Source organism: Pteropus vampyrus, unplaced genomic scaffold (genome assembly GCF_000151845.1).
Source record: "Pteropus vampyrus isolate Shadow unplaced genomic scaffold, Pvam_2.0 Scaffold63, whole genome shotgun sequence".
Lineage (NCBI taxonomy): Eukaryota > Metazoa > Chordata > Mammalia > Chiroptera > Pteropodidae > Pteropus > Pteropus vampyrus.
In genome coordinates, this window is record NW_011888844.1 from 9,253,850 (window position 1) to 9,267,170 (window position 13,321).

General features: G+C 32.2%; 1 non-coding gene across 1 annotated transcript; it reads right to left on the reverse strand.

Moving 5' to 3' along the window:
* Nucleotides 1-11,681: 11,681 nt before the first annotated feature.
* Nucleotides 11,682-11,892, reverse strand: LOC111740425. Its single transcript, XR_002780607.1, has one exon. It is a non-coding gene; the product is annotated as a small nucleolar RNA U3 (small nucleolar RNA).
* Between the last annotated feature and the right edge of the window lie 1,429 nt (nt 11,893-13,321).

A 13,321-nucleotide genomic window follows, 5' to 3' on the forward strand; every position in this document is an offset into this window, starting at 1 on the left:
TGTGGCAGTTAAAATTGGGAGGGATATCTCAGCTGCAGAGGTCTGCCTAAAGAAGCAAGTGTCCCAGCACCACACCAGCTGTCCAAGCCTAAGTTTCCAGTGTCAGGAAGAAAAGGCTCCACAAAATCTGGATGTAAAAATTAGTAGATTTTGTGGCTGAGTTATATGAAAGGCTGCAGGGGTCTCAGATGCTCTTCTTAAATGCTTAGGACATGGACTTACCCACTGACAAACTTGTTCTGAGCTCTAGTACTGGGACAGCAGCTCAAAAGGCATATAGAGAGGAACTGAGTTGTCTGGCTTCAGAGGGAGAGCTGAAGGGGCAGCTTTCTACCTGACAAAAATGCTGGTAGAAGCCTTTGTTGAGCCCTTCCTCTCCCCGTGTGCAGATGTAGGAGTCCATCTTATCTGAGTCTCCATCAATCTGGCTAACACTGGTTGCCCCACCCTAGTGATTCCCTGAGGCTCTGCCCTACTCAACAAGCCTCTTCTAGTGGCTTTTCCATACAAATGGCTTATCTTGGCTCATGCTTCAGACTTTCCCAAAATCTCTCATAAGTTCACAAAATCTAAATAAGCAGCATCCGGCCTTGGTGTGCCATGTATCTCTTTCTGAGCTGCCTCGGGCTTGGTAGTAGTGGTAGATGACCTCAGTTCGTGGCTTGGCCTCTTGAGGCACATCCAAGTCCAGTGTGAGTGGCGGCCATCTAAAGATTGCTTGATGGCTCATGCCAGGTGACTCTGGACAGGGTACATGTTGTGGCTCAACTTGGCCTGGAGCAGGGCACCACCCAAGAGGCATTGTCCTGCCTGCTGAGTGGCTGGCTTTAGTCTGAGCCAGAGCAATATATGGAGCAACATTCAAGGATTACACACCCAAAGGACAGACCGGGAAGGTACTAGGGCCATCCTAAAGGATATCCTGCTCTATAGGGTCAACCTCACAACAGCTCCTCCACTGTAATCACCGACCAGTCCTCACAACCAATCAGCCTATAGGAAAACAAGACCCTTACATATGCTGCCTACAAGAGACTCACTTCAGGTCAAAAGACACATAAAGACTGAAAGTAAAGAGATAAAAAAAAATATATTTCATGAGAATGGAAAAAAAAAAAAAGCTGGGGCAGCAATACTTATAACAAACAAAATAGGCTAAAATAAAGGCTATAACAAGAGATGAATAAGTATCCAGTACTCTCACTTCCGGGTAGTTATCTGAAGAAACCCAAAACACTGTTTCAAAGGTACATTTAAATTCACATGTCCATTGCAGCATTATTTACAATAGTCAAGATATAGGAGTAATCTGGATACCATCAATGAATAAACGGATAAAGAAAAGGTCAGACATATATTCAATAGAATATTACTCAGCCTTTAAAAAAAACAAAATGAAATCTTGTCATCTGCAACATCATGGATGGACCTAGTAAGCATTGTGCTAAGTGGAGTAAGCCACAGAGAGAAAGATAAATGCCATATAATTTTACTTATGTGTGGAATTAAAGAACAAAATAAACAAAACAGAAATAAACTCATAGATACAGAGAACATTTTGATGGTTGCCAGGTGGGATCAGGGTTGAAGGGGGTAGGTAAAGAAAAAAGGGATGAAGAAGTACAAATTGGTAGTTATAAAATAGTTATGGGGATGCAAAGTATAGCATAAGGAATATAATCAATAATATTGTAACAACTATGTATGGTGTGAGATAGGTACTAGATTTACTGGTGTAGTCACCTTGTAAGTTATATAAATGTTTAATTACAATGTTGTATACCTGAAACTAATATAATATCATATGTCAATTATAACTGAAAAATAAAAAGATATATATTTCAAAAAAGTAATACAATTTGTTAGTTTCAAAACAGTCATGGAGATATAAAGTATAGCATAAGGAATGTAGTTAAGGATATTATAATAACTATGCATGATGTCAGATGGTTACTAGATTTATCAGAGTGATCACTTTGTAAGTTGTATACAAGTCTAATGACTATGTTATATACCTGAAACTAATACAATATCATATATCACATATAATTTAAAAATTTTGAAATATTTTTAAAAAAATATTGAGAAGACTGGATTTGCTTAAGTGATCTAACACCTCACAAGGATAATGGGAAGCACAATAAATTATTATAGTAAGACACACAATATTTGTGGTCTGGCATATTATTTAAAGATTAAAAAAAAAAAAAAACCCTTTCACAATTTCTTAGCAAAAGCAGACCAAAAGTCCAAGTAAACTTTGTCCTTTTTAGCAGACTGAAAAACAAATTCATATTTTGCACCAGTGTGCTTTTAATATTAAAAAACATTAAATAAACATAAATAAATCCATTCGATCTTAGCCAACTTGACCACACATAATTGTTTCAATACATTTTCTATAACTTTTAAATATTCATTCAGATTTAGTCCTATATTTTTTTCTTCTTTCTCATTCAGGAAAAATAAATCGTAAATCATTTTACTTTCCTCACTTTTCATATAATGCTGTTTTCTTTCACCTTATTGTTTCTAAGTAGTTTTAATTACATATATTAAGTAGAATTCTTAACCCTTAGAATCCTTAATTCCTAGTAAAAGCTAAGAAGTAAGAGATTGTGGACTGTCTGTTACAGCATTCTATGGGTTGGGAAATTTACGAATATGTTTTACAATTTCTAGAAGCATATTCTTCCTCATAGTAAATTTTTTTTATTGTGATATAAGATGTTTACTAATACATCTAAATAGCTTTAGTTCCTTTGTAAAAGAGGCCAAAAGTAGATAGGTCTATATTCAGTGATTAATGTTTCAGAAATTCATTTTATTTTGAATTAATCTAAATATTCAACAAATTTCCATTATTTGACTTATCTCAAAGAATCAGGTGCATCCTGAAGGATATAGGCTGACGCATCAATTCAACTACATTATCCTCAATTTGATGCATTGTATCAAAAATTTCCCGTGTTTTAGATTTCGAGCTGTGTCTTTGGAATATTTCAGTAAATTCTTCCACAAAGACTTCAGAAGTTGTTGTTTTGTTTTGTTTTGTTTTGTTTTGTTTTGTTTGTTTTTTTTTTCTTTCTCTCTGGGTACATAGTTTCATTTTAGCTTAGAGAAGAAGGCTTAAAATATTCCTATTGGGCTCTGAATATCAGTTTCTAATTGAGCCAACTTCTGACCATGGAGATACTTTAAAGAAATTGTTTAGCAGTAAATATTTCTGGCACTATAATACAACTCCTTGGGTCCAAGATGTGTCACCAAAAAGGATATAGAAGATACTATCTTTCAAAGTCCAGAGCCACTCCTGAAGATGGACTGGGCACTGCAGGCAGAGATCCAGGAGATCCGAGTCTGGTAAGAATTCTCACTCTTCACTGGCTTATGCCAATTTTCAACATGCCATCTGAGAGCTGCTGAGCAAGTGGAGTCTAAAGTAGAGAATATAGCCCCAATATCTACCAATTTGGCAAGATTTTTCATTGACTTTAATTTTACCCAGGCTATTTAAGCAAATAACTAATAACGGTTTACTGGAGAATCCCTCAAAGTCCCATCAACAGTGGGAGGGTAGATATGGGGTATCTGTAAGGCCATTAACTTGGTGCACTTTTGTTTATAGTCTTGTAGTCTTTTCAGAATGAGAAGACAATTCAGACAGAGGCTTAGTAGACTCTGAGTATTCAAATAAAAGATGACAGAGCAGAGTAATAGGAGTCATATCAGTCTTAAAGTCTTGTTTTAGGTAACTCTGGTGTTTAATTTTTCATTGGCCTTTGCAATAAATTTTTTGATAAAGCTATTCTAGACTCTTCAACTTTATGTAATCTTCTGCATGACAATTAAAATAGATATCCCCTTCTTTTTGTTTTGATTTTTTTTGAAAACTCTTGCTTTCAAGTGCACTTTTTATATGATTGATCTTATCTAACTGGAACATCCCTCATAATGGCCAATGTAATTCTAGGTTGTCTTAAGATTTTGCCATTTTTTAGACATCTACAGCTTTTGGGATCACAGTTCTTAGATATAAAATAAGCAGTTTTGCTGAAAGGTGGCATGTTCAATTCTTTGAAACTTGAGGATTTTGTTTCTTTTACTAAGCCTTGAATCTCTCAGAGCCACATCAATATCTAAGAGAAATGTGCTGCTGGGTTGAGTATTCTATGGTGTTTTACAGTGTACCTTACTTCATTGCACAGAAATATTCTTGAGGTTGGTAGGTGACCTAGTGTCAATCTACCCCATCTTGTAATCAATTTATATTAGCATAGGAGTTTTCGAGTTAGGTGGCATGTGCTCTAACATCTTTCAAGTGTTCAGCTCAACAATTTTGCTATTTTGGCTTCTGAAATTATCTTTAGCAACAGGTATATTATTTGTTTACCTCATGTGCACATTAAGATAAACCAACAGTAACTGAAGAAGTATAATTGTGGATACTAGCAATATCCAAAGAGATGATACTGTGGATTGACCAAGGGGTGCATGATCATCAGTTCCCAAAGTAGTTGTTTAAATTTGAATCCTTTTGATTACAATTTACTACAGAGATAAACTAACTTACTAAGATCAAAAGATTCCCCAAATGGTCATTGTTTTTACAAATTATCTTTTGTTATATCACACCTTCTAGACAAAGAAAGACATTAATGAGAGTTCCAGAGGGAACTGCAGACTCTTTAGATTGTCAAGACCACATGACAGTAGAATACACCAAGCATAAACAAACAAACAAAAAAAAACAAAACAAAAACTTGGAGGGCTATCAACGCAAGGCAGTGAAACCTGGAATGTGAAAGAGCTTACCTCTGGCAACTCCTGACCAGACAAAAAGATGGGATCCTAAAGTGCTCTGCAGATACTAATGCTTGTGTCAAAAAACCAGAGGAAAGAAGCCATGGATGCTGCTTTGTGTGCCATTTCTGACACCAAGAAATGTCAAAATTCAAACTGCATACTGAATCTAATAAAGCAGAAGGATGAGTTTATTGCAAAGCTTTAACCCAAAAGCTGGGAAACTCAAGGCTATTTTTTGTTTCTTTGTTTGTTTGTTTTTTAATTTGGACCAGGGTAGCTGAGTAAAGGGAATAAGGAAGTCCAAAGATGATGTGAACAGTCTTGGCATATATACACACATACACGCATATAATAAAATGACAGTGACATAAAAATGATATAATTATAGATAAAATAAAAAGATAATACTTCAAACAGGTTATTATTATTATTTTTTTTGTCTTTCTAATTATATAATTTTAAATGAGGACTGAGGAATCCATCTAGGGGGCATAGTGTGAAATTAGACGTGATTACAGAGAAAATGCAAAGATAAATTTTGGGGTAATATTCAGTGAATTTGATCCTACACATTACTTTTTATGAAAAGTAAATTATATTCTAGGCACCGTGCTACACTGTGTTTATTATTTTCTTTTTGTTCTTGCAACAATTCTATGGAATTATGATCATATTTCATATTTTAAATAATAAGATTGAAATTAATTAATTTTACCCAAGATGCAAAGCTTATAAGTCTTTGTGAGTATTTTTAATGTGCTTAAGTGGCTAGGTTGAACTACATTTTTCAGAAATTGCTTTTCTGTATGTTGCTTGATAGGATGAACCACAAGTGAGACTCCTGAGAGGTTTAGAGAGGAGAATAGAAGTAGCAGTTCTTTTGCATCTCACACATATTGTCCAGATCTTTTTACTTACTTACTTACTTACTTACTTACTTACTTACTTACTTACTTACTTACTTACTTATTCATTCATTCATTCATTCATTCATTTACAATTACAGTTGACAATATTATTTTATATTAATTTCAGATGTACAGTATACTGGTTAGATGTTCATATTATTTAAACAATGATTCTCCTTGATTAGTTTAGTACCCACCTGTCACTATACATGGTTGTTACAATATTATTGACTATATTTTTTATGCTGTACTTCACATTCTCTTGACTATTTTGTAACTACTAATTTGTACTTCTTAATCCTTTCACCTTTTTCACCCGATACTCCTAACTCTTCTGACATCCCACAACCATCAGTTTGTTTTCTGTATCTATGAGTTTGTATCTATCTTGTATTTTTTAGATTCCAAATATACGTGGACTGTATGGTATTTGTCTTTCTCTGTTTGACTTATTTATTTATTTTTACTTTTTAATTTTAATTTTATTTATTATTATTATTATTAATTATTTAATTATTTCACTAATCATAATAGTTTCTAGGTCCATCCATGTTGTCGCAAATGGTAATATTTCATTCTTGGCCGAGTAATATTCCATTGCACATAGGTACCGACTTTTCTTTATCCAATTGTCTATTTATGGGCATATATGTGGCTTCCATATCTTAGATAACAGTGCTGTGGTTAACATAGGGGTGTTCATAATTTTTTGAATTACTGTTTTGGAATTCTTTGGATAAATATGCAGAAGTGGAGCTTCTGAGTCATAAGTTAGTCATATTTTTAATTTTTTAGGAAACTTCATACTGTTTACCATAATGGCTGCACCAATTTGCAACCCTTCAACATCACACAAAGGTTCTCTTTTTTCCACATCCTGATCAACACTTATTGGTTTCTGATTTATTGATGATGACGATTCTGATGGGCGTGAGGCACTATCTCATTGTGATTTTTAATTTACATTTCTCTGATGATTAGTGATGTTCAGGGTATTTTAATATGTCTATTGTCCATATGTATGTTTTATTTGGAGAAATGCTTATTCAGGTTTTCTGCTTATTTTTTAATTGTATTGATTTTTTTTGGTGTTAAGTTGCGTGAATTCTTTATAAATTTTGTATATTAAGCCTTTATCAGATGTATCATTGGCAAATATCTTCTCCTATTCAGTAAATTGTCTTTCCATTTTGTTAATGGTTTTCTTTGCTGTGCAAAAACTTTTTAGTTTAATGTAGTTTCATTTGCGTTTTGTTTGTTTCATTATTTTCTTTGCCCTCAGTTACATATCAGAAACAAAGATTACTAAGAGCGATGTCAGAGAGTTTACCACCTATGTTTTCTTCTAGTTTTATAATTTTGAATCTTACATTTACATCTTTCATCCATTTTGAGTTTACTCTTATATATAGTGTAAGAAAGTGGTCTAGGTTAATGTTTTTCATGTATCTGTATATTTTTCCCAACACATTTTATTGAATAGACTGTCTTTACTCCATTTTCCTGGACATACATAAGTAATAACGAAGGGTTATTACTCCCTCGGAAACCTTATTCATACATAAACTTTCTATTGCTGAGTAATGCAAATGACTTCCAATTTTATATCAAACTATCAAATTTATTTTCCTGTGCTTCACTCACGTATGTCTATCTACTTGGCATCTCTACCTTGATATCACAACAGCACTTTAAAGTCAACATTTCTAAAACTGAAACATTATCATTTCCTCATCACTCTCCTTATTCCATACTTTTAAAAAAATATATTATTTGTGATTTAGTCAGAAGCACTTCTTTGATTATCTTGAATAATCTATACATTTCAAAATCTTCCTTTATATATTCCTCTTTGTTACTCATCGTAATTTTGGGAGACAGTTCTCCATGGATCTCATTTATTCTTTATAACTAATAAACAATTTCACTCACTGTCTTTGTTCTGGACTATATTTTCAAGTATGTTTGTATAGCTATTTATCTTGGATGGTAAAGATACTATTTCTCCAGAGTGAAAAGCAAGTTTTGTTGTTGTTGTTTTGTTGTTGTTGTTGTTGTGCAATGTAATAAAGATAATGCCTCCATCTAAGACAAAGGTTAGGTAAGCTTTCTGCCCATTATAAAGATTTGGATTCCCTAGACCCAAGGATCTTCTCTTGTAAAACAATTCACTTCATGTTATTTTTAGGCCCATTTCATATTACCGTGAGAATTAGAGGTTATATAAATGGCTCAAATGCTGACACTCTGATTACTGCTGGTATAATGATAATAAAGTACTTTGCCATAATAAAGTCCTTTGTTCCTAATCCAGGAGTCTCATGTCTTCTGCCAGCATCCATGAAACTGCCCCAGGCTAATCTGTCATCTTGCATAAAAGATAAAACTCTCAGGCCTTTTACAATTCTTGATACATATCACATTTCATATTAAGTTGATGTTAAATATCAGACACTTTCTCTACTTTTACCGATTTGATTATTGCTCCTTTACTGTATATCACCATTATATTTTATATGAATTACTTTAAAAGTCTTATGGTAGAATTTTCCAGACTACTCAAAGTTTTTCATTATACTTGGGACAAATACACAATCATTGGTGTAAAATCAAAGTTCTTGCAAAATCTGGCCCACAAGTAATTTATTATTTTAAGTTCACACTCAAGATAGTGAGTCTAAATGGGTCAGTAACTATACTCTCTAATGCTTGAACATGATGAATATTATCATGGTCATAACATCCTTACAAGTACACTGTGAAGTCCAACCATACTGGTCTTATTTGAAGTTCAGGGAAATTTTAGGCTTCCTCAAATCCAGAGACTTTGAATATGCAATTTAGTCTGCCTGGCATATTTTTTTTAATCTTCACACCACTTCTCTAAATTAACATTTATTCTTCTTTCAGTTTCAATTTAAAGGTCACTTCCTCAGGGAAGTCTTCTATGACAGCCTCTCTTCATGTATACGTAATATATGTTATATATTTTTATAATGTCCTATACTTTTGTGTTCATAACAATTCTAATATTTTGCAAATTTGTATTTGTATCATCTTATGTTTGATATATCTCTCTAATTCTTTATTATAAGCTCGATTCAGGCAAAGACTGGGTCATTTTCTTCTTACTGCTACATCTCCAATTTCTGGCATGATGCATAATATTGAGAATTAGTTAAGTATATATTTGGTGAATGAATACATAAATGAATGAATGATAAAATGAATGGTTATTCAATATATTTAACTGAGATGACTTCGATTACCAAAGTCTCATTTCTTATAGAAAATAATTTTTTTTCTCAAAAAGATTTGACAAGATTTAATATTTCTTTTTTGATTAGGTCACAAACATTTTCTCTCTCATTATAGATCATAAAATATATTTGAAGCAATAAGTGTATTTAATACTGAAAATATTAAGTTGAATGCCCCGTGGCAGAGAAAGTTATTCAGTATTTTCCCTTTGTTCCAGGAATGGAACTCATCAGAATGAACACTTGGAACCAGGGAACAACCGAGCCAAGGAGAACCCTCATTTAAAGGGCTTTAAAATGAAAATGAAGTCATTTTTAATTTGGTATCCCATGTGGATGTATACTCATAGTAAAAATATTAAACATAAACTGCAATTTCCAAAATATTCCTTCTTAACTACTTCATAATAGGTGTATTTGGTTAATAATTCACTTGATTCTATTCATCTTCTCCATTGAGGGTAATAAAATCATCATATGTCGTGGCTTCAACAACCACCTCTATGCTGACATCCTCATATATTTATGTTTGGCTGCAGCCTCTTTAATATTAGCTCCATTTTATATGTCTAAATGTTGGCAATAATATCATTCGGAAGTCCAGTTACTTCCTCACTCAATATACATAAAATAAGATTCAAATATACTTAAAATAAGATTCCTTATCTTCCCACCTTTCCAAAATATATTTATGTTTGCATTATTATTCCTAATTCCATTACTTCAACTAAGGGCAGTGATATTTTCTCAATCAGGGTTAAATCTCTGAAACAAAATTTTATCCTCAAGTCCTACTGACGTTCTCTTCAAAATCACTATCCATTCATTCCTTTATGTTCAACCTACACCACTGCTTCCTCACTGTAAGTGAAGACTGGGCATAGGTACAATTTTCCTTTAATATAATTCACTTTCCTAATTGTAATAAAGACAAATTTCTTTAGGGCTTCTAAGTTCTGTTCTTGGGGAGTATTAATATCTATAGCTTCTAATTGTATTTGGTATTTTTTAGCATATCCACATGTTTATTTTTTTCTGTATTTATGAGGGATCTCAAAAGGAGGATGGATACAGGAGAAAAAAGAAATCTAAAAAGAGGGCAATATCGCTCTTCTAATTTTGTACCATTTAGTCCCCTTTTCCAAATGTGGATAGTTTAATATTTGTAAGGCCCAGTTTTACTCCCTATAAGGATAACATATTATAAATTCTAAATCTTCTCATTAGACATTTAGAGTGACAAAGTATAATATGAGTAACTTATCAACTACAATACTATTTTGTATTTTTGAAATAAAACAGTTGTTTTTTTTCATTTTAAATATCTACAAAATTATTGGTTGAAGAAACCATTTTTTCTTAAATATATAACTTTTTCTCATTTATTGGCATTTTTTTCATTTCATAAATGTAAGTTTAGTTATGTCCTAGAATATTTACTCAGTTGAAAAAAAAATAGTATAGAATAATCTGTAAGTATGCAGAGGGAAGATGAAGGAAATACAAAAATTACAAAAGTAGTAAATTTTTGTATTCTATATTTTATTCCATCTTATGTTTTGTATTCCTTGTGGAAAATTCTTCGTTCTAGGAACAAATTTTTACTCATAAAGCTCAAATGATTTTTGTGCTAGTTTATTCTGTGTGAATCACTGTTAACATGTGAGTAGCAGAAAATCCATTTAATAATGATATGGCTAATATGTTTATTTTTCTTTTCAAAGCATAATTATTTAAAATTGCATACTTAAAACATTTTGTTGTTTTTGTCGTAAGGAGATTCCTCTTTAAAACTTAGGAAAAATCCATCGTTGTATATTTAGGTTATTTCCATGTCTTGGCTATTGTGAATAATGCTGTAATAAACATGGGAGTGCATATGCCTCTTCAAGATACTGACTTCATTTCCTTTGGATATATGCCATTTTAGTATATAAAATGAAAGTTTTTAAACCTCTACTACAATATCAATAGCTTGGGACCAACTAAACGTAATATAGGCATTTCTTTCTCCTCCTATTCCTTTTCTTTTTCTTCCCCATCCTACACACATCAATGTAAAAAAAGTATCTCTCCATTTTACTTTTTATCTATTACTGGAGATTGCCCTGTTTTACTTTTGCCTATCTCCTTAATCTTCCACCAATGGACTTCATGTGGCCTTCTCCTCTGTCAAACTACTATTTCTCAAATTAGCATTTTCTCACTCCTTTCCAATTTTGCTTCCAGGACTAGCCCCTAAACCTTGGCTCAAATAAACTCTTAAACCAAACTTTTCTGTAGGTTTGGAATTTATCTGCAGCTTAAGAACAAACCATCTCAAAACAATTAAAAAACATATCAAATATGCATTTAAAACTACTTTAAATCACTTTGATAGTCAGACTGTCTCCTACTGCTCAAAACACAGAGATGCTTCAAACACTTTAATAACAAGATTCGGAGAAAACTAGCTTGCCCAGGAAAAGTGGTAACTACATGTAAATACTATATACTCACAGGCAAAAAAAAAAAGTAGTGTGCTACTTAGTAAGCACTTGTGGGGGGGCGAGGAAAAATCTCTCTCCTGCCACAAAAAAAAAAAAAAAAAAGCTATGAGAACCGGACCAACAAAGATTGAAATAAAAAAGCAAAACTGAATACAAATGTAACTATACATTAGAAAAAATTGAAACATTGTAACATTAGTGTATTTAGTTAAACAAGAACCAATCAGACTGCATTCTCTCCTCACTCTCTCCAAGAGAGAGAAGAATGATCATCAATAGCTAATAGTAGTTGCAAATGCAACACCAAAAACCAGCTTCATGCTCAGGACAAAATACTGTACTTCCTTTTCGTGGTTTCTGATGCTCTATACATTCAGAGAAACTTCTCTAGTAACAAACTATAGAAATGATCTCTGAAAGTATGGTCTTCATATTTCTTTTCTAAAGGCATATCTAGGTCAAGGATATGGTTTCCCACCTATCTGCTGCTACAGTGCTTCATAATGTTGTTTATGCATGATTAGTGCTTGAATCATCAGTATTCTTTGAATTTCAAAATGTTTGTTAAATTTTCAATTATCTTGGACCGCAGGAAGCTAGAGTACTTAAATTTCTATTGCAATTAAGTGTTGAAATTTTGAGATCAATATAGACAAGTTTCAAAGAGAATAAGGGAAATGCTTACAGTAATGAAATCTAGAACTTCTTAAGTCAGTTTAAGAGCTAAAACTATTTCATCTAAATAAATCAGGCAACATATTTTAGATTTTTCATGTATTATAAGGATAACCATAAAGGCAACATAACATTCTATTTTCCAGCCTATGAACATTATAAACTTAATTATGATGGAATAGAATACCAAGGGAATAGTTCTTGACTGAAGGCTATTAAATTCTGAAACAGACACTGTTTTTAAGATTAGATAGATAGATGATGATGATGGTGATGATAATAATAGGTGATAGATAGATAGATAGATCGATACATAGATAGATAGATGATAGATGATATATAGATGATAGATAGATAGATCGATACATAGATAGATAGATAGATAGAGATATATAATTATTATGGCATTCTATCAACTAAGTCATCTGTGATGCATGCACTGTTAATTAACATTTATCAGACATTTAATATATACCACAGACTGTTCTAAACACTTTACATGTATGAACTCATTTAATCCTTACACATCCTATGAGGGAAGTATTATATTATCCCAATTTTGCAGAACAGGAAACTGAGAATGGAATTCGAATCATTGTACTATGTTCTGCTAATTAGCTAGATATGTGAAGTTTATACCTTTTAATGCTCAAATATATTTAACCATTTATATTTATTTATATTGAAATTTTTATCAATCTTTCTAGCTTTATCAATTTATAATTGACAACCAAAATGATATATATTCAAAAGAAATGAAATTGATATCTTGAAGAGACATATGCACTTCCATGTTTATTACAGCATTATTCACAATAGTCAAGATATGGAAATAATCTAAGTATCCAAAAGTGGATGAATAAATCAAGAAAATGTGATGTGTATATATACATATATATACACACCACATTTATATATACACACCACATATATATATATGCATATATATATGCTTATATATATATATATAACACCACATATATATATATACACACCACATTTTCTTTTATGTATATATATATATATATACATAAAAATGGAGTATTATTCATTCTTGAAAAGAAGGAAATCCTGTCATTTGTGAAAACATGTTAGAACCTCATGTTAGAGGACATTATTCTAAATAAAATAAACCAGACACAGAAAGGCAAGTACTACATGATCTCATTAATATGTGGAATCT